The sequence below is a fragment of the Solanum stenotomum genome, chromosome 6 (genome assembly GCF_019186545.1).
Source record: "Solanum stenotomum isolate F172 chromosome 6, ASM1918654v1, whole genome shotgun sequence".
NCBI lineage: Eukaryota > Viridiplantae > Streptophyta > Magnoliopsida > Solanales > Solanaceae > Solanum > Solanum stenotomum.
Window position 1 is genome coordinate 18,111,404 of NC_064287.1, and position 27,540 is coordinate 18,138,943.

The 27,540-nt window shown below is 36.5% G+C and overlaps 1 pseudogene; it reads right to left on the reverse strand.

Moving 5' to 3' along the window:
* Positions 1 to 1,265: 1,265 nt before the first annotated feature.
* LOC125868528 (uncharacterized) lies at positions 1,266 to 27,540 on the reverse strand (annotated as a pseudogene).

Sequence of the window (27,540 nt, forward strand, 5' to 3'; positions counted from 1 at the left end):
GAAGGGAAATGTCTCTTTGTCATTTTACCTTCTAAACAAGATTCACAAATTGGTTGTGTCTCCACTTTCAACAAACATAGAGGTCCATTAGAAATCAACCGTGAAATCCTATTTATATTGATATGACATAGACGTAAGTGCCATAAGTAAGTTTCACTCAATTCATAAATACTTTTTCTCTTATGAGAAATATCAATATTATTTAATTCATTTTTGTAGCATGTCATGGGAAACTTCAAATAGAAATAGATGATGTATTTTAGGAGCATTATGAATGAATTGCTTATTGTACTTAATAACAACACAAGTATTTACAAATAAAACTACATAACCAGCATCTATTATTTTTGAAACAGAAAGTAATTCCTTCTTATCGAAGGTATATAAAGAACATCTTTTAAACACAAAATTATGGAACTACTAAAAGAAAAAATAGATGTTTCCAATTGCTAGGAATGGTGTTGGTTCCCCATTCGCCTGAAAAATTCAAACATCATTCTAACTTAGCCATTGCGTTTCCTGAAACCCTTGCAAAGAGGTTCAGACATGGACAATGCTCGTTTTGATCTACAGCCCACAATTAGGTGGAAACAACGACTAAACAAGTTTCAACGATATTTAAACAGGAATTACCTTTGTTCTTCATTTTGTCTTGGTAATCAGGGCATTCACTACTAAAAAACTGCCAAAAAGAGACGGACAAAAGAGTCGCAGCCCATAATTAGGTGGAAACAGCCACTAAACAAGTTTCACTATTTTGGAAATTATTTTTTATGCAAATCCAGAAAAGCGACGGACAAAATGACCCTGTCTTTCGCTTTTCTGGGTTTTTAAAAAAATTAAAACCGAAAAAGACGTCGGACAAAACCATGTTGTTCGGCACTTTTTCTGCAATTTTTTTGACAGCAGAAACTAACCTACAATTCAATTCAATTCAATTGATCTATACTATTAAGCCCAATAAAAAAAAACAATTATAAACAATCTACACAAAACATAAAACAAGAAACTTAAAATAACATTCAGAAGTATGTAAATCAAAATTTAAAGATTTATAAGTCTTTCAAAATTTGGTTCAAAATTTGTTTCAAAATTACAAAAATTTCATAAAAGTTCACCGATGTTAACTAGGGAGTGGGTCCTACACAATCATCCTCACTATCAGTACTGTAGTCGTCACTTTCCTCGGGAGCCGAAGTAGTAGATACACGAGCAAAGTTCATCACTTGTTTTTAGATTTGATGAACGGTCTTGCTCATGCTTTCTTATTCAACTACTCTTCTCTGCTCCGACTCTGCCAGTGCCGCTGTAAGTTTAGCTAATTGATGGGACATAGCAGCAATTTGAACACCGTCAAGTGCCTCGGCTTGACTTGACGATCCAATTTCTTCTAAGCCTGACTGGAGTCATCTTACATTGTTTTGAGAGACTATACCATCGACTCTACCCTTGTGTGCCCCCCCCCCCACCACTTTTTCTTTCCAGATCTGGGTGGAAAATTCAGATGTCATTTCGATCGAACTATCTAGATTCTCAGCGACATAATGCTGAAACTCATTCTGCATACTAAATATAAAAATTGACATCAATATATATACATATCATAAATATATTCATGATTAATATATATTATTCATATTAACTAACTTACAAAAGTTTGTTCGGCTCTTTCCTCCACCCACACATCCGGATCCGAGTCAGTTTCTTTCTTCCTGACATGAGTCTTCTTGAAAACCTCCGGTGCAGTGGGAGTGCATCCCAATTCTTTTTCCTATAAATAAAAAATTGATATTTATAACGATATATATGAATCAACTAATTATTTATTTAAAAGTTTGGATTAGAACTAATTACCATCTCTCTTGCAATTGTTCCAATAGACTTTGCACCTCCGGTGTGCAACGAGCCACCCTTAAGACTGCCTCTAGCCTTTTTGGCTTGGTCTGATATTGCCTTAAACTTGTCTGTGTTCCAATAACGACCCAGATCATCAAAAACATGTGGCAACATCCAATCCGGACGTTCAGCAGTATCCCAAACATTCTTTAGCCAGACAGACAGTCTGGCAGATGCCTTCCTCTAAAATGTGGTCGAAAGGACATGATTGTGCCTCGGCTCCCAAGTACACATAGTCTGAATAAAAAAAATTGAATAACGTTAATTAGATCGATAGTGAAATAAAGTAAACTACACTAAACTTAACTAAAAAGTATATACCTTAAAGTTATTAAACATCGCCTGGCGTATACTATTTGGGATCTCGCCCCAAGAATGATAAGCCTTTGTATATAGTATCCTAACACAGTCTTTTAAAGCCCGGGCAGCATCCTTTGCCGAATGCCACCTGCAAAAAACATAATAAATATGATAGTTCATGAATTATATATTAAAGTAACAAAATTCTTTGAATATATTTGATATTGTGATCGTTGAGTATCTCATTAATAGTCTATGATATGACTAGTATCAAATCATAAAAGTATATTTCTCGTTCAAAGGAATTATACTCTTTGATGAAAAAATGTCACTTAAAAGATTATGATTTTTCATGAAAATAAAATAAATTTATTTGTATAGACATGAACACTGGTGAAAAGTGAAGAGTTACGTTTGTGTTGTAACATAAACATTTGGGTGATATTGCCTTTATTCGACCGATGAGACTATGGTCATGGGTAATTCTATAACAAATTGAATGTTATGGAAAGGTCCTTCTGAAAAGGACATGTGGCAAGGTGTTGACTCTAAAACAATGTTTGTATTTGAGAAAGTTATAAAAAGTAAAGAGCAAAATATATGTGGGAAAAAGTTACCCCGACAAAAGGTCTTTTCAAACTTAGTATTTCTATTTGTTATTACTTGCTTTAATCAAACTGTTTGTGACATAAATGCTTGGGATATGTCAATAACAAACCTTGCAAAAATTGATCAACTTAGAAGTACTTTTGCACAACTTTTTGTGAAATAAATCAAAATGTCAAGTATGTGTTGAATCCAAGTATGTTAGGCATACTTATAATTATTTTGAAAGGAATTTTAATCCCTTAAATTGATTCACACTGACATTTGTGATATGAAGTCAACACCATCTCTTGGTTGGGAAAAGTGTTCATAAATTTTATTGAGAATTGTACTAGATATTGTTATGTCTATTTGCTATATGGTAAGGATGACTTAATAGAAACAGATAGCGAATATAATACTAAAGTTGAATATCAGTTGGATAAAAAGATTATCATGATTAGAAGTGGTATATGTGGAGAATATGAATCTTCTTTTGTAGAAATATATTTGGAAAATAGAATCATCCATCAAATTACTGCACATACTCACCTCAATCTAATGAAATTTTTGACAGGAAAAAAATGAACTTTGAAGAAAATATTGAATGTTCTACTTATAAGTTTAGGTTTACTACAAAATTTGTGGGGAGTGCTATCATTATAGCAAAAGAGAACAACAAAAGGTTTGTCAGTTCAGAAAGATAGAATTTTTTTTGTTTGTTAGTGAAGGGAGTAACAAATAAAAAAATTTGTTTGTTAAGAAAGAGAGCAACAAAAAGATGTGTTTGTTCATGCTTTGTTGTATCCTGATAGAGAATTGTTTGTCGTCCCTTATAGTATATACAAGAATTAACTCTTGAAAGCTAGTGATCTAGCAATTTCCAATACAGTCTATTCCATATGAGAAATGGAAATGAGGGAACTATTCCCAAATGGGTCAAAATAGGACCTACGATTGTGGATTGTATGGTCATTGGATATGCTACAAATTGTAAAGCATGTCGATTTATGGTTCATAAGTCTGAACTATCGGATAGTCAAGTGAAGAGTCTAAACGACCTTTGAAAGAACCAAAGGAGTATGTACTTAATAAAGAGATCCAGAGGCGTCGTAAATGTCAATTGACAAATTACTTCCTTCGAGTTTGATTTTGTAGCATTTCTTCTTGAAAATGAGTCTCCTAAATTAGAAGAAGTTAGGTCCTCTGTGAACTCATTCTTTTTGGGAAGAGGTTGTCAACAGTAAGATAGGTTCAATCTTGAGAAACCATACTTGAGAGTTGGTTGATTTTCCTCCAGTAAATAAACCTTTGGATTCAAACTGGATCTACAAAAGGAAAACAAAGTTGATGAAACTATGGACAAATGTAAAGAAAGACTTGTTGTCATAGGCTTTAGATAATAATAAAGCCTTGAATATTTTGACACAAAATAACCACTAAGTAGGATTACATCAATTCAGATGTTAATTGTGCTAGTTGCGGTATATGGCCTTCAAATTCGTCAAAATGGATGTGAAACATTTTTTTTAAGATGGAGAATTTGCGGGAGAAATTTACATGGAACAACCTCAGGGCTTTGTGGTTCCTGGTAATAGAAAGTCTATACAAGGAACAACTGAGGGCTTTGTGATTCTTGGTAATAAAAAAAAGTCTATAAACTTGTTAAGCCACTTTGTGGACTTAAAACAAGTGCCCAAATTATGACATCTGAAATTTGACCAAACTATGTTGGCAAATGAATTCAAGATTAATGAATGTGATAAATGTTTTTACATTAAAGACAATCCAAATCATAAGGTCGTTGTTTGGATTTAAGTTGATGACATGTTGATCATCAAAAGAGACAATTCTGGCATAAAAGCTACTAAGCATATGCTAGAAAGTAGCTTCGATATGAAAGACATTGAAGTTACTGTTGTGTTTGAAAACGTACTTGACAAGTTCAAGTATTTGGATTTTAATATTGATAAGACTCCAATAAATGTGAGCTATGTATTTCAAAAGAATGAAGACAAAAGTGACTCTAGATTATGCTAGAGTATTGAGAAGTATGATATATATCTTGAACTGTATGTGATCAGATATATCATGTGATATTACTAACCTTAGTCAGTTCACGAGTATTCTCAATCAAGCTCATTGAATGACAATATAAGGAGTTTCGGAGTATTTAAAACATACTTAAAAAATATTGCTTTGCATTATAACTAATAATCAATAGTATTGGAAGAATATAGCGATGCAAATTGAATTACCAGGACAAATGAAGTAAAATACACGAATCGATATGTACTTTCTCTTGGTGGAGGAGCAGTCTCTTGGAAATCATCCAAATAGAAATGTATCGCTTTCTCTACTATGAATATGAGTTTATCACTCTAAATAAGGCTGGTGAAGAAGTTGAATGACTCTAAAATTTTTTGAAAGATTTTTGGCCCAAACCTTCAGCTCCAGTATGCATACACTGTGAAAGTTAATTTGCAATAGGTAGGGCATGGAACATGATGTATAACGGAAAGTCTCATCATATATGACGTATACATAATATATATAGAGAACTAATCTCTAGTTGAATTATCCTAATTGACTATGTAAAGTCAAAGGATAATGTGTCAGATCCACTAACAAAAGGCCTAACTAGAAAGGGAGTTGATAGATTGTCCAAGGAATGGGACTATGGCCGAGGACAAATCATTGTGCTAGTAACTCTACCTAGAAGACTGGAAATCCCAAGATCTAGGTTCAAGGAGATCAAACAAAGTCATTGATAATGGTCCAACATTGTCAAAATATTTTTTATGGTCCATTCTCATGATAAGACAACGGTAAGTAACAACGATAGGCCATTAGGAGTTTTTAATGATTTCTAAGTTTGATACATGTTATGTTAAATGGCATGAGTATCTACGGGATAACACATTTATAAATTACCTATGTAAGTGTGAAGTGTAAGCAGCTTCAAGGAGAATCCGGTAAGGCCAGTTTTCTACGCACTTATAAACCAAGACATGTTCATGGTTGAAACGAACAAAACAATGAGAACCAAAACAGTTCAAGGGTTGCTTGTGTGACTTATATTGTCTAGGTATACACCAAAGCTCGACGGTTTAAAAATATCAAATCTATCGATTAATCGAGTATATCCGATATATGTTCATTACAGAAAGTTCAAAGGGAAACCCACTTATCCAGATGCAATCAATCATTACTTATAAATCACACAGTTTTCATGCATATATTTTAACAATAGTCATTCCCTATTCATGTGGGGTATTTTTGGGTTTTAAAGGTGTTAACAGGAAATGAAGGGTTGTGACTCTCCGAAAGGGTTGTGACTTTACCGAAGGGTTGTGACCTTTATGAAAGGTTGTACCTTTTCAAAGGGGTTGTGACCTTCCTGAAAGGTTGTCTTTTTTTTCAAACAGTTGTGACCTTTACCCTTTGTTGTCTATAAATAGAGAGGCTTTCTCTTATTTTTCTGCATCGAATTCTTCCCTTCTCTTGTATACATTTCTAACAAAACAAAATCGATCGATCATGTCTGTGTATGTGATCTGGTGATGTCATTTTGAGTTCGTTGAAAATATTTATGTTTGAGGTACCACTACTTCTTTAATGGTTAACCATTTTTATCTTCGAAGGAACTAATCTACAACCTTGGGTACTTGAGGGGATTAAATTTCTTAAAAACATACAATGAGTTCTGATGACTCGGATAGTTCATTTATTTTTCTTTTCATCTTTTATTATTTCTAATTTTCTAATCATAATACAAGAGATAACACTAGTTGGAATAGTGGTTTGGAAGGCATGATCTATAACTTTTTTGAATCATTATACACGCCTGAGTCTTATACATGAACCCAATTCTTGATAGGATTGAGGGGAAAATTACAGCAGATCAAAATGCATCCTTGAATCGACTTTTCACTATTGATGAGGTGAAAGAAGTTGTCTTTTCAATGCATTCAGATAAGGCACTAGGTCCATATGGGATGAATTTGAGTTTTATCAGAGTTTTTGGGTTGTAATGGTAAAGATATAATGAATGCGACACTCAATTTTTTGGAAATAATTTTTACAAAATATAGTTTGATTCTAAAAAAGAAGCAACGTGAGCTAGTTTATGATCTAAGACCGATTTCTCTATGTATTCTTATTGATCGTATAGTTTGCAAGATGCTGACAAATCACATGAAATTTTTCTTGGAGGATTGCGTTGCTGAAGCCCAGAGTGCATTTTTCTCTGGAAGATTTATTCCTGATAATGTCATGATTGCTTTTGGGATCAATCACTATTTAAAGGTAAAACACAAGGAAAGACATGATTTGTTACTTTGAAAATGGACATGAGCAAAGCTTATGATAGAGTGGAGTGGAAATTTTTGATAAAAATGATGATAAAAATGGGATTTTGGTGATATCATCCATCACTAGGCCTTCGACAGGTGGATCCTCTGTCACCATATCGTTTCATCATTGTAGCAGTGGGTCTTTCAGCTTTGGTAAGTGCTCATGCCCGCCAAGGAACTCTTCATGGAGTGAAAGTCACTCGAAAAGCTCTACCTATTACTTCATTTATAGCAGATGAGGCTGTATATTTTTTTAAAGTTATGGAGTCGGAGGCTAATATTTTCAAACAGTATTTACTCCTATATAAAACTATTTTTATGAATTTTTTTTAAATATATAAAAGACTGTAAAATAAAACAAACAAATTAAAACGAAAGAACCACCAAATATTTCAAAAACACCCTTAAAGTGCTCAAGCCGGCATGTTGACCTACTACTTGCTTGACCACTTGAAGCTCCCTTTTATAGTTTAGTAAAATATATTAGAAAAAATATATACAATTTATCAGACCAAAAAAATATATTAAATAAAAAAAATATTATAAAATATCCTTTTTATCGAAATTAAATTCACTGCATGACTGTTACATCTATGATAAAATAAAAGTACAAGTCTCTCTAGCTTCTAGAAGGAAAATACAATCCCAAAGATTAAAGATAAAAAAAAACACAGAGCCAATTTATTACTCATGCATAATATTATTGAACTCCGTAATATATTTGATGCCAAAGTACTAGCCCCTGTAAGTTTCACCTGAGATTAACAATGCATTGTTGAAGTTTCAAGGTTTATGTAAAAAAAATAAAAAAAAAATAAAATATATATATAGTGAAATGTCAGTAGCTATATATACAATTCTCAAACCAAAAAAAAAAGAAAAAAAAGAATGTATCTATTGTTTGCGAAGTGAGTACCGGCAAAAAGCGGTTCTTGTAGTACTCAACCATTTTCTCCTTGTAACAGCTCGGAAATTCTATGACTTAAGTTAGAGCCTCACCTTATGAATAATGACTTAAAAATAGTCAAAATGATGTTTATAAACCTAAACTAATATAATTGACTTGGTTTGGAAGATTAAAGGTCTAAACGTCAAGAAACGACCACGACGTCCGAAAACTAGAGAAGAATGTCTTCTAGTGTGTCCTTAGGTTTTTGGGCAGGTTTGGGACTGTCGTATGATGGTATAATCTGGTGAAAAGATTTAAAATATGTAAATATATGTTCCTAGGGTCAAAAAGTTTGAATAGGATACCCCGGGGCCACCCTAAGTGACCCCGAAGAGGACCCCAACCTTGGCCAAGTAAGCTGCCAAGGCAGCTTGCAAGTTGTGCATAGAGGGAATGAGGGCGCGTTGCACACTTGCTCCCCCAAGGAGCAAAAAGTCAGTTCGTGAAGCGGTCGTGTCGCGGACTCTACTGTCTCAAAATTTAATTCCAAATATCTTCAGGAAACAGCTCCACGTCGCGAAATTGTTCCGCGATGAAAATGCAGAAATTCATAAATCTATTTTTTACTTTATTATAGTGTCCATTTAAGTGAGGGATATTTAGGGTACTTTAGGTGTAACGACCTGGGAACACCCCCTAGCCGTTACATGCATATTTGACCTCTTGGAGGTCTTATACAAGCCTTAGCATTCATTCATTGCATTCGGTAATAAAAACCGTAGGGAATAAAAACACTTTTTAAAACAAATCCATATTACTCATAAAGTCTTTCAAATGTAAAGAAGTAGAATTTCTAAGTCTCATGTACCATCTTAGACATGAATAGAACATCTTAGGGGCACGGCCCTTTACAACAATAGAAAATATAAGTCTTATACAATGTCTAAGTGGAAATACTAGAAAGATAACAACTATGTCCTCGAATATATGAGGACATACCAAGCTTCTTTAGAAGAGTCAATATCCCAAGCTTCGTCAAAAGATCTCCTCACTTCCCACCACCTACACTTATAACAATAGAGAAATATGGAGTTAGTACAATAAGTACTAAGTATGATACCATGCAAGAAAACATGCACAACGGACATTTACGAGAAATGTATGCTTTTAAGACCTTCTTTAACAAACCTTTACAACCACAAGCATAAACCCACATTTCAAGTCACCATTCACAATTAAGACCATATCAACATCATTTACAACTCAATTAATACAAGTGCACAATACTTAAGCAAGATAGCAAAGTAATTCCTTCATTACCATTTAAGCCTCTATCTTAAGTCACCCTAAGCCACACTTAAGTGAATAATGAAGTGACCGCCCATACAACCTCTTCATATACACCTAAGTGTTCCTAAGAGTTACCATAGACAAGGGTTTTATCATTACATTATAACATACAAAGTTAACATTCTTTATAAAACCATTTAAGAGACACACAAGCATATAGGGGATAATCACTTAATAGCCCTAAGACTTAGGGAACTCACTTTAGCATCTTTTAAGCCTACTCGTGCCATGTGTAAATAGCATCTCATACTACTACTTACATGTTGTAGAACCTATCCAATACTAGAGTGCACATCCCACATGTTTGAAATAGGCCTTAACCGACATAGACCACACTAGCAAGGTATGGAATCTGGAGTCTATCCTACTCCGTGGAGGTTGTTCTACTTGCCAAGGGTAGAACCAAAAGAAACCCATGTTGGCACATGGTTTAAGAGATGTCTAAGAATGTTCATTGTGCCTAATCTCATGCTCAACTAGGCCACCATCCTAACCACATCCACTCGGTGCTTAGCCTTGGTTTCCATAGAGTATTCAATCACATATGTACTAGAGAGGGTTCCTTTTCTAGTTCAACCAACTCATAGTACCTCTTCCCATGAAAGGCCCCATTTCTTAGTCATAGCCAATCTAGGATCATAAGGATAGCTCATTTGACTTTCTTAGATAAGGATTCTCATGCTGTTCCGGCTCCATCCATCTCTAAGTCTATCATTTCACTCAAGAAGGGAACATCGCCCTAAGGCCCATCCTTCAAGGTTATACATTTTCTTAGGAAAGCTAGACTGATAAAAAGGCACTATGCTTAAGTCTACCAATTNCTCCATCCATCTCTAAGTCTATCATTTCACTCAAGAAGGGAACATCGCCCTAAGGCCCATCCTTCAAGGTTATACATTTTCTTAGGAAAGCTAGACTCATAAAAAGGCACTATGCTTAAGTCTACCAATTCAAGTCTTGGCCTAGAATTCCTCTTTTAGCATTTATAGGAAGAGCTCCATTACTAAGTGATAGCCCAACCAAACATTCATATATATAATCAAGCTTCCATGACACAAGACAAGATACTCAAGTCTAGCATATGATCTACAACATCATCTTATGAAAACTCATCATAGTCCATCATCACCACATATCACCATTTCAAGAGAGACATGCTTTCACATTAGCATAATAACACTTTATACCTTATCACATTAATACCATTAGAACATCTTCACATTATAGCTTCACATAAACTTTACATATAGCTTCATATAGGACTTTACATATAGCCTCATATATGTATAAAAATACAACAATATAATAACACTCATATATTGCCTTTCATGGCCTCAATTCCCAATAATACCACACAAGAATAAGATATAGCACCTCCATCAAAGGTGGGTTCAACCTATCAACAATAATCAATTCCATAAAGAGAGTTCAAGCTTTCTTACCATAATCCAAAGCCATAGCCAACATCACCAATACTTCACCCATAAGGCTTACTACCCTTAATTCATCCATTATCAACAATTAATCATAAATAAATATTAAACAACACAAGATATATCAATACAATTTGCTTTACACATAATTCCATCAACTTTGAATTTATAGAAATAGACCCACTTCATAGCAACTTCAAGATTTTAGTGAAAACATGGATTCTTGAATGAAGTTCATATAAAATTATCAATTCTACTTTAATTCACCAATATAATGCTTTTGAAAACAATTTATCAATGAACCCATGCCTAGAATAGAAATTAGGCTTTTTGTTCTTTGAAGACTTTTGAAACCCTTTTGAATGGACTCCTTGAAAGAAAGGATAATCAAGAATCAAGGGTCACCATAGCTTAGACTTGATGAATCCCACGAAAACTTGATGAAGAAAGCTTGAAATCTAAAACCCTAGGTTCCACCTCTCCTTCTTCCTTGAGTTGAGAGAGAAATATTGAGAGAGAAGAACTTTGGAGTTTAATTTGGGAAAAGATAGTAAAATGACTTGTTAAAAGACTTAAAAGCTTATATATTTATCATATAAACCATTTAAAATCAACCCCTCATAATGAACAATTAAAATGAAATTACTTAAAAACCCTTCTCTTGAGGCAGCCCATCACGGACCACGCCCAACTTAACGGGTTGTGAGGGGCACCACGGCTCGTGGTGGTTCCCGTGGTCCTTGAGGCAGTGAGCCTCCCTCACTTGCCAAGCCCTCCAAGGCAAAGTCAAGTTCACAGAAGCTCCCACGATCCGTGGTCAACACCACGGGTCGTGGTGATGCTCGTGAACTTGGAGGCAGTGGCTTGGCTAAATGGCCTTGCAAGTTTGCAACCAAGTGACCTTCACGGCCACTTTCATGAGCCGTGGTCATGACCACTAGTCGTGAAGTGGTCCGTGGTCATGAGGCAGTAGCTTGGCCAAAGTTGAGCAAGCTTTGTCCCCTTGGCTTGGCACATGCCTCTTCCTTAAACCATCATTTAAAAACACCTTTTTAACATAGACTCTAGCACATGCCTTTACGTTGACTAACGAAACTCTTTTAAACAAGACTCGGGACAACCATACTCCATCAAAACACATGTGAAGCTCTAGTTCTTCCTACTTCATTTTGAGGGGCGTTACATTAGGGGACGTGTATATAATGATTTTTTAAGTCAATTTACCTCACTTTTATCACTCAAACACAAAACCCCAAAGATCTACACCTAAAGTTCCTCCTTCTCTCTACTCTCTCTCTTCTCAAGAACTCCATTGAAGAAGATTGGAGCTTCAAGAAGAAGACCAACTCTCCAAGGTTTCAACTCGGATATTCGTGGTTAATTCGTCAATAAGGTATGGTTTCTTATCACTGTTGGGATTCCTTTCCCCAAGTGGCCCCTTCAAGATGAATTTCAAAATCTCCAATTTCTAGGTTTCAATCCAAAAATGTGGGTCTTCTTTCTAAAGCGAAATTGATGTTATAAACTGACTTTGATTGATGTTATACGAGCAATTATGGATGAATTTATGTTGTATTGGTGGTTTCTTGAAGAATTCCCCATGAGACCGATGTTTCTCCTTCTTTTCCTAATTCTAACCCTAGTTTGTGTTGGATATTGAATGAAGGCTATGAATTGAATGTGATTTTATGCAATTCATGTTTGTATGAGGATTTTACCCTAGGTTATGTATAATTTCTATGAAATTAGGGTTGAGTCTTTGAATGAAGCCTCGAAGGCTATGAAGGGAATATGTCAATTGCTTATATTAATGTTGATTATGTTATTACTTCATGAATTAACTTGTATTATGTATTGGTTATGAATTGCTTGGTAATTGAAGTATGGATGTCCAACGAAGGGCAAGAAGGTATGAAGGTTGGTTCTTCTTTGAACTCAAATATGAAAGGTGAATTACTTAGATTGTAATGATGTTATACCTAATGTGTTATTGTGGTGTTGATGACCTAGTTTCCTCATCCTTAACCCTCTACACTTGAATTAGCTATGAAGTATGTATGTATATTCTGGTATGATTGTTATAATATTGAAAGGTAGGTCTCATGATTGTAGTGTAGTGTAAAGTGAAAGGTTTACTCACTTGCAAAGTGTCTCTAAAGTGAAAGGATTGTTACTCACTTATGAACACATATGAGCTATTATGGTAAGATGTCTACTTAAGAGTCTAGTAAAGGCTAATGTGAACTTATGTGATGACTAAAGATGATTACTAAAGGGAATTAGATGCTTAGCACCGAAAGGGCATGTAAATGAGATGGGGTTCTCACGTCTTGTAAGTTGGCTCCCCACATGGGTTTCCTTACAGCAAGTCTAGATTACCTACGGTATGTTCTAGAAGCAATCTCCTTAACCCTTAACTATGTGCCCACATAGGACTCTAGCTTAGTGGATCCACCTAGATAGCTATGTACGAATGGTTACACCTTAGGCAAGTGTTAACCCTCTCTTTTCGGTGTGGGAGTAGAACACCGGATTCCATATAGCTCTCATGGTCTATGTCGGTTATTGTAATATTTTCTTAATGTAAAAGTAATTGAAAGGATGGAAGCCGTGAACTTTTACTAGGGCTTTCTTAAGGGTTTCGACATAGTGTAAGGGAGGGTATGTGACTTCTCTTGCACATTGTACTTGTGGAATCCTAAGAGATGGTTGTAGTAGTGTTCTCTTCTGATTATGATTATTATGACTTATGTATGTTGAAGCTATATTATGTATGATCATTATGAATGTGGTAAGTTCTTATGAAATATGATCTTATGAACGTATGCATGAAGTAGGTTGCTTAATGTGATGCTTGTCTTTGAATAGGGTTATCAGGTTCTATTCTTTGCATTGCACTAGTATTGCTTGGGCTGTCTACATGTTGGGATGATATTATGTTTGTTTGGACTATGATACTTAATTATATGCATATTGGATTTACTTGGCAAAAAGCATGTTTTGAATAAAATGTCCTTTTATGCATGTTTCAATGGTTTTTATACATAGTAGCCATACGTAGTACGTGTGTTGTACTAACCCATATTTTCTCTCTTTTACCAAACATTTAGGTTCGGGCCGTTGAAGATTTAAGCTTACTTTTCAAGACACTTGGAGTTGCTTCCCCAAGTTGGTGAGTCATTAAGTTCGAGGACAAGACCCTATGATCTAGCTTCTATGTTTAGTTCTTTGCTTATGTTGAAAGACATTGTTGTACTTCCTATTTTCAAGACTTCTTATTGATGTAAGGGCTAAGTCCCATTTTCGATAGTTCTATGTCTAGATGGTGCATTGTGACGAAGGTAGATTCTATTTTTCATGTATGAAATGAAGTTGAACTTCCAAAGTAAAAGTTTTATCTTTTCCATGATTTTATTCTATGATACATGTTATGGTGAATGTTAAGGGCTTGTATAAGACCTCTTCGAGGTCGAATACGCCAGTAACGACTAGGGGGTGCTGTCGTGTCGTTACAAACTTGGTATCAGAGCATAAGTTTGAGAATAATGTAGGATTCATGTCACAAGATATCACACGACTAGAGTCTTGTTCATGGGTGTGAAGCGCGCCACATTTATTAATGAGAGGCTACGAGATGCTTAAGAACTTTCACTCTTTTGTTATTCCATAGTAGTGCCTAAGAGTCTTAACTCTATTTAGTCCTTTTCTTCTAATCCTCCTCTTGTGCTTATAGGCAATGAATACAAGAAGGAATAACTCAAGGAGTGTCGGTAAGGAGAATGTGAATGAGGCAGTTCCCATTCAAGCTCCTCAAAACACTGAAGTTCCTATTGAAGAAGAGGCTAAGTCTAATGTTGAGATAAGGTCGGCTATTCATTATTTGACTCAAGTGTTGGCCACTCAAGTTGCAAGGGATGCTAGGGTGCAAGTGAACCCGAATGCTAGCACTACCGCTTCTAGGATAAGGAATTTCACAAGGATGAATCCCCCTACTTTCTTTTGCTCTAAAGTGGAAGAAGATCCACAAGGGTTTATTGATGAAGTGTTTATGGTTCTAGAGGCTATGGGTATATCTTCTCAAGAAAAGGCGGAGTTAGCCGCCTATCAACTCAAAGATGTGGCACAAGTGTGGTATGAACAATGGAAGGAGGGGAGACCTATTAGAGAGGGTCCGATAAGTTGGGCTACATTCAAGATGGCTTTTCTAGAAAGGTTTTTCCCCTTGGAACTAAGGGAGAGGAAAATGCAAGAATTCATCAACCTTCGTCAAGGGGGTATGAGTGTGAAAGAGTATGGCCTCAAGTTCACTCATTTGTCCAAGCATGCTCCTACTTTGGTGTTGGACTCTAGAGCTACAATGAACAAATTTGTTATGGGTGTATCCGATCTTGTGGTGAATGAATGTAGGTCGGCTATGCTAATCCCAAGCATGGACATTTCTAGCCTCATGGTTCATGCCACGCAAATTGAGGAGCAAAAGCAAGCAAGCTGGTAGAGAATTGAAGAGGTCAAGAACCGATGATGGAAATTCTTCCAAGGTTAGGTTTGAAATTCAAGATAAGCCAAATTTCAAAAAGAGGTTTTCCAACCAAGGTCTTCCTAACACTCCAAGGATCAACAAAGGTAAAGTGTCTACCCCCACGCCTCAACAAGCAAGAGGTGGTGGTCCTTATTTTGAGAAGCCTATTTGTGCAAAGTGTCTTTTGTAACCCCTTTAGTGGCTATGAAGTTTAATATGCTTCCCGATGTCTTAGATAAACCCTTTACGGTTTCTACCCCGATAGGTGATTCCATATTTGCTAACAGAGTCTATAGGGCTGTCCCATATCTTTGCCCAATAGAGTCACTTTAGTTGATTTGGTGGAACTTGAGATGTTAGACTTTGATGTTATATTGGGGATGGATTGGCTTCATGCTTGTTTTGCGTCCATAGATTGTAGGACCCGAATTGTGAAGTTTCAATTTCCTAATGAACCCATTTTAGAATGGAAGGGAGGAAATTCCGTTCCTAAGGGAAGGATCACTTCATGTCTAAAAGCTTGTAAGTTGATTTCTAAGGGTTGCCTCTATCATATTGTGAGGGTCAAGGATCTTGAGTCTGAGATTCCTCCTTTGGAGTCGGTCCCCGTAGTGAAGGATTTTCCAGAAGTCTTTCTCGATGACTTACCCGGGATTCCTCCCGAACGGGAAATAGATTTCGGCATAGATTTATTGTCGGATACACAACCCATTTCAATCCCTCCTTACCGGATGGCCTCGAAGGAGTTGAAGGAATTAAAAACTCAACTCAAAGATTTGTTGGATAAAGGTTTATCCAACCTAGTATATCTCCTTGTGGTGCACCAGTGTTATTTGTGAAGAAGAAGGATGGATCTATTCGTATGTGTATTGATTACTGATAGTTAAATAAGGTGACCATTAAGAACAAGTATCCATTCCATAGGATTGATGACTTATTTGATCAACTTCAAGGAGCGAGTTACTTTTCAAAAATTGATTTGAGGTCGGGTTATCATCAACTTAGGGTGAGAGGTGTTGATGTTCCGAAAATAGCCTTCCGAACAAGATATGGTCATTCTGAGTTCTTAGTGATGTCCTTTGGTCATACAAATGCCCCGGCGGCTTTCATGTACGTTATGAATCGTGTGTTTAGAAATTTTCTAGACTCATTTGTTATTGTCTTTATTGATGACATCTTGATATACTCTAAAAGTGAGGATGATCACATGAATCATTTGAGTATAGTATTGCAAGCCCTCAAAGATCACCAATTCTATGCTAAGTTTAACAAGTATGAGTTTTCGCTAAGATCGGTTGCTTTCCTTGGTCACATTGTTTCTAGTGAGGGTCTAGAAGTTGATCCAAAGAAAACTGATGCGTTCAAAAGTTGACCTAGACCTTTGAATCCTTCCGACATCCGAAGCTTTTTGGGTTTGGCCGGTTATTACCGGAGGTTTGTTGAGGGATTTTCATCTATTGGATCTCTATTAACAGCCTTAACTCAAAAGAAGTCCAAGTTCAAATGGTCGGAATCTTGTTAAAAGAGCTTCCAATTGTTGAAAGATAAGCTCACCTCCGTTCTGGTTTTGACCTTACCGGAGGGCACCGAAGGGTTTGTAGTATATTGTGACGCTTCCCGAGTAGGTTTAGGTTGTGTCCTGATGCAGTATGGTAAGGTTATAGCTTATGCTTCGAGACAACTCAAGGTGCATGAGAAGAATTATCCAATTCATGACCTTGAGCTAGCGGCCGTAGTCTTTGCTGTAAAGATTTGGAGACATTATCTCTATGGGGTACATGTGGATGAGTTTACCGACCACAAGAGTCTTCAATATGTTTTTAGCCAAAAAGAATTGAATCTTCGACAAAGGAGGTGGTTGGAACTCATAAAAGATTATGATATAAGTGTCCTTTTGCCACCCCGCAAAAGCAAATGTGGTTGTGGATGCTTTGAGTCGTATATCTATGGGTAGTGTGTCACATGTGGAAGAAGAGAAAAGGGAGTTAGCTTGTGATGTACATAGGCTAGCCTGGTAGGGTGTCCGACTTGAAGATTTCCAGAAGGAGGTGTTATTGTCCGTCATAATTCCGAGTCATCGGTTGTTGTTGACGTGAAGTCTAAGCAACATCTTGACCATATATTGATGCAACTAAAAGAGTCGGTTCTCAACAAAGCAATAGAAACTTTCTCTCAAGGAAAAGATGGGGTGCTTAGGCACCAAAGAAGATTGTGTGTGCCGGATGTGGATGGTCTAAGATTGATAATCTTAGAGGAGGCNGCAACTAAAAGAGTCGGTTCTCAACAAAGCAATAGAAACTTTCTCTCAAGGAAAAGATGGGGTGCTTAGGCACCAAAGAAGATTGTGTGTGCCAGATGTGGATGGTCTAAGAGAGATAATCTTAGAGGAGGCCCATGGGTCCCGATACTCCATCCATCCGGGAGCCACCAAAGTGTATCACGAGTTACGTGAGATCTATTGGTGGAACGGAATGAAAAGAGGCATAACAGATTTTGTGGCTAGGTGCTCAAATTGCCAACAAGTCAAAGCCAAGCACCAAGGACTAGGAGGTCTAACTCAAGATATTGACAACCCCACTTGGAAGTGGGAAGAGATCAATATGGACTTCGTGGTAGGTTTGCCTCGAACCACTAGGCAACATAATTCCATTTAGGTCATTGTGGATAGATTGACTAAATCAGTCCATTTCCTTCCCATCAAGGTTTCTTATTTGGCAGAAGATTATGCTAAGTTGTACATTAAGGAGATTGTGACATTGCATGGGGCCCCATTGTCGATTATTTCGGATAGAGGTGCCCAATTTACTTCCCATTTTTGGAAGCCTTTCCAAAGTGGGCTTGGTACTCAAGTGAAACTTAGTACCGCATTTCACCCTCAAATGGATGGTCAAGCGGAACGCACCATCCAAACCCTAGAGGACATGTTGAGAGCCTGTGTCATTCACTTCAAAGGTAATTGGGATGACCACCTACCTTTAATAGAATTTTCCTACAACATTAGCTACCACATAAGTATTGTTATGGTACCATTTGAAGCACTTTATGGTAGAAGGTGTCGATCTCCGGTTGGGTGGTTTGAAGTAGGTGAATTTGCTCTTCCTGATCCCGAGGTAGTCTATGAGGCTACGAAAAAAGTTTGACTTATTAAGGATAGGTTGAAAATGGCTCATAGTCGACAAAAGTCTTATGCCAATAATAGAAAGAGAGATCTTGAATTTGAAGTAGGTGATTGGGTCCACTTGAACATCTCACCCATGAAAGGGGTGATGAGGTTTGGTAAGAAGGGGAAACTTAGCCTCCGGTATGTTGGGCCTTATGAGATCTTGAAGCGTGTCGGAAAGGTCGCTTATAAGTTGAAATTACTCATCGAGTTAGCCCTGGTTCACCCAGTGTTCTATATTTCTATTTTAAAGAAGTTTATAGGTGACTCGGTGTCCATTCTCCCTCTAGAAGGTTTAGGGGTGAATGAGAACCTTTATTATGAAGAGGTTCCGGTTGAAATCCTAGATCGTCAAGTTAAGAAGTTGAGGAATAAAGAGGTTGCCCCCGTAAAAGTCCTATGGAGAAACCACCTAGTTGAGGGTGCAACATGGGAGGCTGAGGCCGACATGAAGTCCCGCTACCCTCATCTTTTTCCTCCTACTCCTAGCCGTAGTTGAGGTTAGTAGTCTCTCTTATTTGGTATAAATAAAAAAATCATGTGTGTTGATGATTATGACATGAATTCCTTGTATGTGCATATTTTTGTGAAAATTCATGCTTAAAGTTGTATTTTGAGTTGTCATGAATTTTGTTTCTCATGATTGAAATTACACCCATAGATGTTGTGTGATATTGTCTTCATGAGAGTTGTAATGAGCATGCTTGATGTTGTCTTGCTAAAGAAATGTCTTGTTGATTGCTTAACATATATGTTGATGCTCATTGAATATGGAGAAGGTAGTTCCTCCTATACTTATGTGAAGTAAAGAGTTTAGAGCATAGTGATGTTGTGGATTAAATCCCTATATGATATGATGATATGATGTTGTTGATGTGACTGGTTGTTGTGCTGCTAGTTTGATTCATTGTCTCCCTAGAAAGAAGTTCAAGTGACATTCGGGGATGAATGTTCCTAAGGGGGGATATTGTAACACCCCGAAAATTCTATGACTTAAGTTAGAGCCTCACCTTATGAATAATGACTTAAAAATAGCCAAAATGATTTTTATAAACCTAAACTAATGTAATTGACTTGGTTTGGAAGAGTAAAAGTCTAAACGTCTAGAAACGACCATCCGAAAACTAGAGAAGAATGTGTTCTAGTGTGTCCTTAGGTGTTTGGGCAGGTTTGGGAGTGTCGTATGATGGTATCATCGGGTTAAAAGGTTTAAAATAGGTAAGTATATGTTTCTAGGGTCAAAACGTTCGAATACAACTCCCCAGGGTGACCCTAAGGGGCCCCGAGGAAGACCCCAACCTTGGCCAAGCAAGCTGCCAAGGAAGCTTGCAATTTGTGCATAGAGGGAATGAGGGCTCGTCGCGCACTTGCTTCCCCAAGGAGAAAATATTCAGTCCGCGACGCGATCCTGTCGCGGACTCTACTGTCTCGAAATTTAATTCCAAATATCTTCAGGGAACAGCTCCGCGTCGCGGACTTGAACTGCGATGAAAATGCAGAAATTCATAAATCTATTTTTTACTTTATTAAAGAGTCAATTTAAGTGAGGGGTATTTAGGGTACTTTAGGAAACGTGTATATAATGATTTTTTTAAGTCAATTTACCTCACTTTTATCGCTCAAACACAAAATCCCAAAGATGTAAACCTAAAGTTCCTCCTTCTCTCTACTCTCTGTCACTTCTCAACAACTCCATTGAAGAAGATTGGAGCTTTAAGAAGAAAACCAACTCTCCAAGGTTTCAACTCAGATTTTGGTGGTTAATTTATCAATAAGGTATGGTTGCTTATCACTTTTGGGATTCCTTTCCCGAAGAGGCCCCTTCAAGATCAATTTCAAAATCTCCAATTTCTAGGTTTCAATCCAAAAACGTGGGTCTTCTTTCTAAAGTGAAATTGATGTTATAAACTGACTTTAATTGATGTTATATGAACTATTATGGATGAATTTATGTTGTATTGGTGTTTTCTTGAAGAATTCCCCATGAGGCCCATGTTTCTCCTTCTTTTCATAATTCTAACCCTAGTTTGTGTTGGATATTGAATGAGGGCTATGAATTGAATGTGATGTTATGTAATTCACGTTTTTATGATGATTCTACCCTAGGTTATGTATAACTTCTATGAAATTAGGGTTGAGTCTTTGAATGAAGCCTTGAAGGCTATGAAGGGAATTTGTCAATTGCTTATATTGATGTTGATTATGTTATTACTTCATGAATTACCTTGTATTATGTATTGGTTATGAATTTCTTGGTAATTGAAGTATGGATGTCCCATGAAGGGCAAGAATGTACGATGGTTTGTTCTTCGTTGAACACAAATATGAAAGGTGAATTAATTATTATGTGTTATTGTGGTCTTGATGACCTAGTTTCCTCATCCTTAACCATCTACACTTGAATTAGCTATGAAGTATGTATGTATATTATGGTATGATTGTTATATGATTGAAAGGTAGTTCGATTGTAATGTAATGTAAAGTGAAAGATTTACTCACTTGCCTAAATTGAAAGGATTGTTACTCACTTATGAACACATATGAGCTATTATGGTAAGATGTCTACATAAGAGTCTAGTAAAGGCTAATGTGAACTTATGTGATGACTAAAGATGATTACTAAAGGAAATTAAATGCTTAGCACCGAAAGGGCATGTAAATGAGATGGGGTCTCACGTCTCGTGAGTTCGGCTCCCCACATGGGTTTCCTCACGTTTAGCAAGTTCGTATTACCTACGGTATGTGTTGTCTCATGAGATGGAAACCCCCACGTTTAGTAAGTTAGGGTTTCTAGAAGCAATCTCCTTGACCCTTAACTATGTGCCCACATAGGACTCTAGCTTAGTGGATCTACCTAGATAGCTATGTAAGAATGGTTACACCTTAGGCAAGTGTTAACCCTCTCTTTTCGGTGTGGGAGTAGAACACCGGATTTCATGTAGCTCTCATGGTCTATGTCGGTTATTGTAATATTTCCCTAATGTAAAAGTAAATGAATGTATGAAAGGTGTGAACTCTTACTAGGGATTTCTTAAGGGTTTCTACATAGTGTAAGGGAGGGTATGGAATTCTCTTGCACATTGCACTTGTGGGATCCTAAGAGATGGTTGTAGTAGTGTTCTCTTATGATTATGATTATTATGACTTATGTATGTTGAAGCTATGTTATGTATGATCATTATGAATGTGGTAAGTCATGATGAAATATGATCTTATGAACGTATGCATGAAGTAGGTTGCTTAATGTGATACTTGGCTTTGAATTGGGTTATAGGGTTCTATTCTTTGCATTGCACTAGTTTTGCTTGGGCTGTCTACATGTTGGGATGATATTATGTTGGTTTGGACTATGATACTTAATTATGTGCATATTGGATTTACTTGGCAAAAAGCAATTTTTGAATAAAATGTCCTTTTATGCATGTTTCAATGGTTTTTATGCATAGTAGCCATACTTAGTACGTGTATTTTACTAACCCATATTTTCTCCCTTTACCCAAACATTAAGGTTCGGGCTGTTGAGGATTAAAGCTTACTTCTCAAGACACTTGGAGTTGTTTCCCCAAGTTGTTGAGTCCTCAAGTCCGGGGACAAGACCCTATGATCTAGCTTCTATGTTTAGTTCTTTGCTTATGTTGAAAGACATTGTTGTACTTCCTATTTTCAAGACTTCTTATTGATGTAAGGGCTAAGTCCCATTTTCGATACTTCTATGTCTAGATGGTGCATTGTGACGAAGTTAGATTCTATTTTTCATGTATGAAGTGAAGTTGAACTTCCAAAGTAAAAGATTTAAATTTTCCATGATTTTATTCTATGATACATGTTATGATGAATGTTAAGGGCTTGTAGAAGACCTCTTCGAGGTCGAATACGCCAGTAACGACTAGAGGGTGCTCTCGGGTCGTTACACTCCTGTTCCAAGACTTTTGTTTGCTTGTATCCGTCAAGCTTGTTCATTTCCTACGAGAAGATTAATCAAGCTCAATTAAAATAGAACAATGATGTAGGAGGCATCCCACTTTCACGCTGCTGGATTAGGATAAGACTGCACACCAAAGGGGTGTAATGTATGTAGTCTACCCTAACACAAATATCAGTGGTTGATTCCATGGTTTGAACCTGTTATACATAACATATTATGTTGCTCGGACTCTTAAAAAAAGTCAATGGGTGCATCAAAAGTGAAGAGTCTGCGCAACTCATGACTCAGTAGTAACGCAGAGACAACTTTATTGTTGTTCCAAGGCTTCACTTCATTATAAAGCACATAAATTATACATGAAAAATGCACCAACCAGCTAGCGTTGAGGTTTACACTATCACCAAAAAAAACAAAGGCAATTTTAACATGCCTTAGTCCCATGCTTTCCAAGTGCAAGCCATGAACCTTTTTCTATTGTGATGAACATTCTATGATACAACATCTAATACAACTAATTAAGTTGATGAATAATAAAATTTGTTATACAATATAAAAATATTAATCATATTTTACACTCCATATATAATATAAGTCCTACCTAAATCCATTTGGCTAGTTTAGGCCTCCCGGTTGTGATATCATAGTTAAACCCCTCTGGCTTAAAAATATGGAACCTTTCAATAACTGGAGCATATGTTATGTCAACCTAGCAAACCAGAGTTTTCATATCAGCACAAACTCTCTATGAAATTTGAAATTCTTGGAAAAAAGTACACCCACAGTACTCGGTACTGCTTGTCGAGTATGTTTTTGGGAAAAACTACCATCTCACATGACACATAATCGGAGAGGAAGAGAAAATTAAATATAGTAATGACCTGACTGAATTGACAGAGGAAGAAAGGCCCACCGTCAAATTTGTGGAGAGCAGTTTCTAGGTAATCAAAATGTGCACCCGGTACAAGTGTGAATACCATTAACTTACATAAGAAACATTTAACAAATAAAACATAATGAGTTTCAACGAACAAAAGCTCAAATCCCACCAGCCAGTGTCCGTGCATTTTTTGCGAACGATCTGTATACTATTGGGACAAAATATTCTTCAGCAAATTTTTTCTTTTCGGGGTCCTGTATTAACTTGCCAATATTTTATTGTTATCAATTTACTGCTTAAGATTTTCCTACACAAATAGGATAATAATGAAATTTTGCAGCTTACATCCGGCAAGAGTGATGGTCCTTCAAAGTTACTATCAACATATTTAACCAGATCCAAACTCTCTCCCGTCGCTTTGTTATTGTCCTCCAGGGATGGCACCTGTGAAGAGTAGAAAATATAAATAACCAGAAGCATAAAATGAGATGCATGCTCTCCCAAAGATTTAAACAATCACTTGCTTCACTCAGATGAATGATAAGACTAGAGCATTTATGCACTAGCTCAGTCAATATTCATTGAATACAAAGAAGAAGAGAAATCCCTTTCCCAAAAATTCATGGATATTTTCTTCAGGGGTTCTCATACAATTTACAACGAGGCCAAATGCCTCTGTCAAATTCTTAGCTCAAGATTTTCAAATACATGTGAATTGGGCAAGCGAAAATGAATGTTGGTATTCTGGAAAATTACCTTATATGTGGGGTAAACTTTTTCCTTCTACCAATCAGGCCTGTTCTGAAGATCAATTGGAACTAACTTGATCATGTCTTGCGAACCCTGCAATCCAAAATGTTAGAAAATTTATCTAGGCAAACAAGACCATTGCCAGGTATAAGAACACACAGACTGAATAATTCCAACAATAATAGAAATTACTTCCAAAATGAAATTAACAAAAGACATCAATAAAATAAACAATTCTAATTAGTAGCATTTCCTTTCTGAGGTGGATAGAACTTTTGAACTATGGGTGCATCCAAATCGAATATTTTAGACATAGAATGTGTATATGTAAATGAAAGATCATCAAAATTTTAACGCATATTAAAATCCAAGAGAAGACCCAAAGCTTTTTGTAGATAAGAATTGTATACGAAGAGTTTAAGTATTATGTCTATTCGCGAGAATTTCTTCTCTCCGGTCTAGCAACAAACAACCCCTTGTAAAGGGTTCCAACCCTATCTGAATTCTAAGAAGTTGTTGCTTTTCATCAGTCGTTGCCCACTAGCCTTTTCTCAACCTAGTAAAGGGGCTGCTTGTTGTAGCGCACAGTGTACTAGTAAATACGAAAAGAAAATTGAGAACTACTGACTCTTTTTCATTTTATGTGACAGTATTTGACTGGACATGAAATTTGGAAAAGACAAAAGATTTTACCCTATATCAAAAGTATCTTTTGACTTTCGATCTAACACATGTCATGACATTTTTATAGCTTTAAAGATATGCAATTACGAGTAAAATGGTAATTTCTAGGTTAAAGAGTCTCCAAATATAGAAAGTTGTCCCTGTTTTTAGAACAAACTGCAAAGAGAAAAGCTAGATAAAGTAGAATAGAGGAAGTGGTATAAAGGTGAACCTTAACATTCCTGGTAATCCACACACGTTGAGAATAGGGGCATTGATAATTGATATACAACCTTCAAAAAACACAATCGAGTCAGATAACAATCTTCAGTCGGAGAAATAATATGGTGATGATGACAAAGAACACATTATTCATAAGGCAGACAAAAAACATATTTTCTTAAGGCAGACCAGAAAGAAATTAAGAGAAAATATTTAGTTAATCCTGGTAGTTCCATCAAAAAGTGATGAGGGTTGGGAAGTAGAATCCAGAGATAGTGGTAGAAGTTCTTGTACACTTCTGTGCAAATAAAAGAATAACCCCATGAACATCCATATCAAAAGCAAACTGAAAAAATAACAATTTGCATACAACATACGTATACAAGGATTACTAAATCCAAAATTTAAAATCAGTGGTGTTGTTGTATCACATACTGATGAGTCCACAAATTCGACTCATTTAGGGATTTATTTTGATAAGAATAGTCTCCTCGAATGCTTATTTTGTCTAAATATCTGATGAAAAGTCTTAAGTTTTAGTGAAAGCATGGACACTTAGGCGCAAAAAGGAACAAAAAGGCTAAAAAGAACGACGAAGGTGAAGCTCGAGCATCGCCAAGCACACTTGGCAATTCACTGAAGGGATTTACTCCACCCTTTGTTCCAGTACGCGAAGCCCTAAAGGAGAAGGATAAAAAAGGCAATGAAAGGAGCGGTCGGCTCTTCGCCGAATAGTTCCAGGAAGCAGTACTATACTGCCCAATGGTCCAGAACGTGAAGGTGCTAAAGGTAAGCATGAAATGGCGATGAGACAGACGTAGGGCGAATCGCAGAAGTCATTAGGCGACATCGACTAACTTTTCCGAAAGATCTGCCAACACTATTTTCTGAAGTATATAAGTATTGAACTTATTATTATTTTTAAGGGTGGAACTTTTATTTTTAATTTCCAAAATAGAATAGTACTTTTTAGATATTTTCTCTCAAGTTTGGAGAGGGTTTTTGGGAACTTGAAGAAAGTAGTTCATCTTCTCCAAGTTGGAAGTGGGTCTTCTCTATTCTTCTTCCTTTGCTTAAATTAAGGTTTAATTTCTTATACCCATTTTATTTTACTATCATTTTAGGTGTAATTTGTTATTTCTTGATGTGTGGCTAAAAACTCCATTCTTGGGGTACGATTTAGCAAATATATGTTGATATTATTGTTGGGTCTTGCTTGCTGATAGGTTAGATGTAGTTTAATGGTGATTTCACCTACTGGTTGGGGTTCAATCTAAAGGGTTTGTAGTTGCAAATGCAAAGTCACTCATGTGTTTTCAGCTTGCCCGAGAGGGAGGTGGCGAAACCATGACCACTAGACTGATGGTCTAAGGAGTGGGTCGACATGATGTTCAACCCGAGTGGGTGAGCCCTAGTCCCATATCGTAACACTCAGCTTGATAGAGTGAGTGGGGTAAGGGGTAGGCTGGTCTTCATGCGACAAATGGGTGTCCGAGAGGAACGCATTTGAAACGGGGTAAGTTGCCTGAGAGGGAACTTGTTTCCATTTAAAGCTTAGCCAAGTCACTATTATCTTAAAAATTTATGGTCAAAAGCATGTACCCAACTATTTATCTCAAATTGTATTGTGGTCACACCCCAAGAATATTTCCCCATACTTGATTTTCTTGTTAATTTTTGCTACTTTTACTACTTGTAACAAAACCCCAAAATCGATATTTGACACTTTCGTGTCAACCCTTTTATTTACTATGTTTTTATTCGATAACGTCTTCATCTATGACTAGTTAGAGCTAAATGTTATTTTTCTATCAATTTCCAAAACTACTCCCTTGGGACACGACCCCAACCTTTAGTTGGGTTACTATACTATCGATGATCGTAGACACTCATACCGTAGGTTAGTGTCATTGGTCACGATAAGCATCACATACACGCACACAAACCCCAAACCCTACCTCTCGCTTCATCATTTTTTTTCTTTTTATTAAATGGCAAATCAACTAGTTTCATGAGTACCTCCCACCACCATCAACAACAACAAGTACCAGGTAACACTTCATCTTCTTCTTTACATATAAAAGGTACTCAACTCAAATATCCTATGGATAAAGAAATGAACTTTGTAGCTAACTCAACTCCTCAGAAGACCATTGATTAATAAATCACTCAACACTAAAGCTGGAAATTTAAAACATGGACAATTTCATATGGAATTTAATATAAGGACTTGTTCACTAATTATGCCGGTTCACCAAGACCTCTTTCCTCTCCCTTCTCTACTAGCTCGTAGGGGTCGGACCCCCACAAAGGGAATTTTATATGGAAACCACTATCTGTTGTTGCACTTATCTTGTATCGTGCTATTTTGTTGTTTTATTTTTCATAAAATCTTGCTTTAGATACTTTTATTTTGAGTCTAGAGTCTATAGGAAAGAACCCTCACTACCCTACCCAACATTTGAAACAACAAATGGACCTCAAACATAGCTCAATCTCTTAATCGGTACCTCCATAAATGATTAATGTTAATTACTAACCATTTTGAATAAATTAAACACATTTGATGAACAATTAACAAAAAATTAAGCAAATGATGGCTTACAGGGAAGCCAT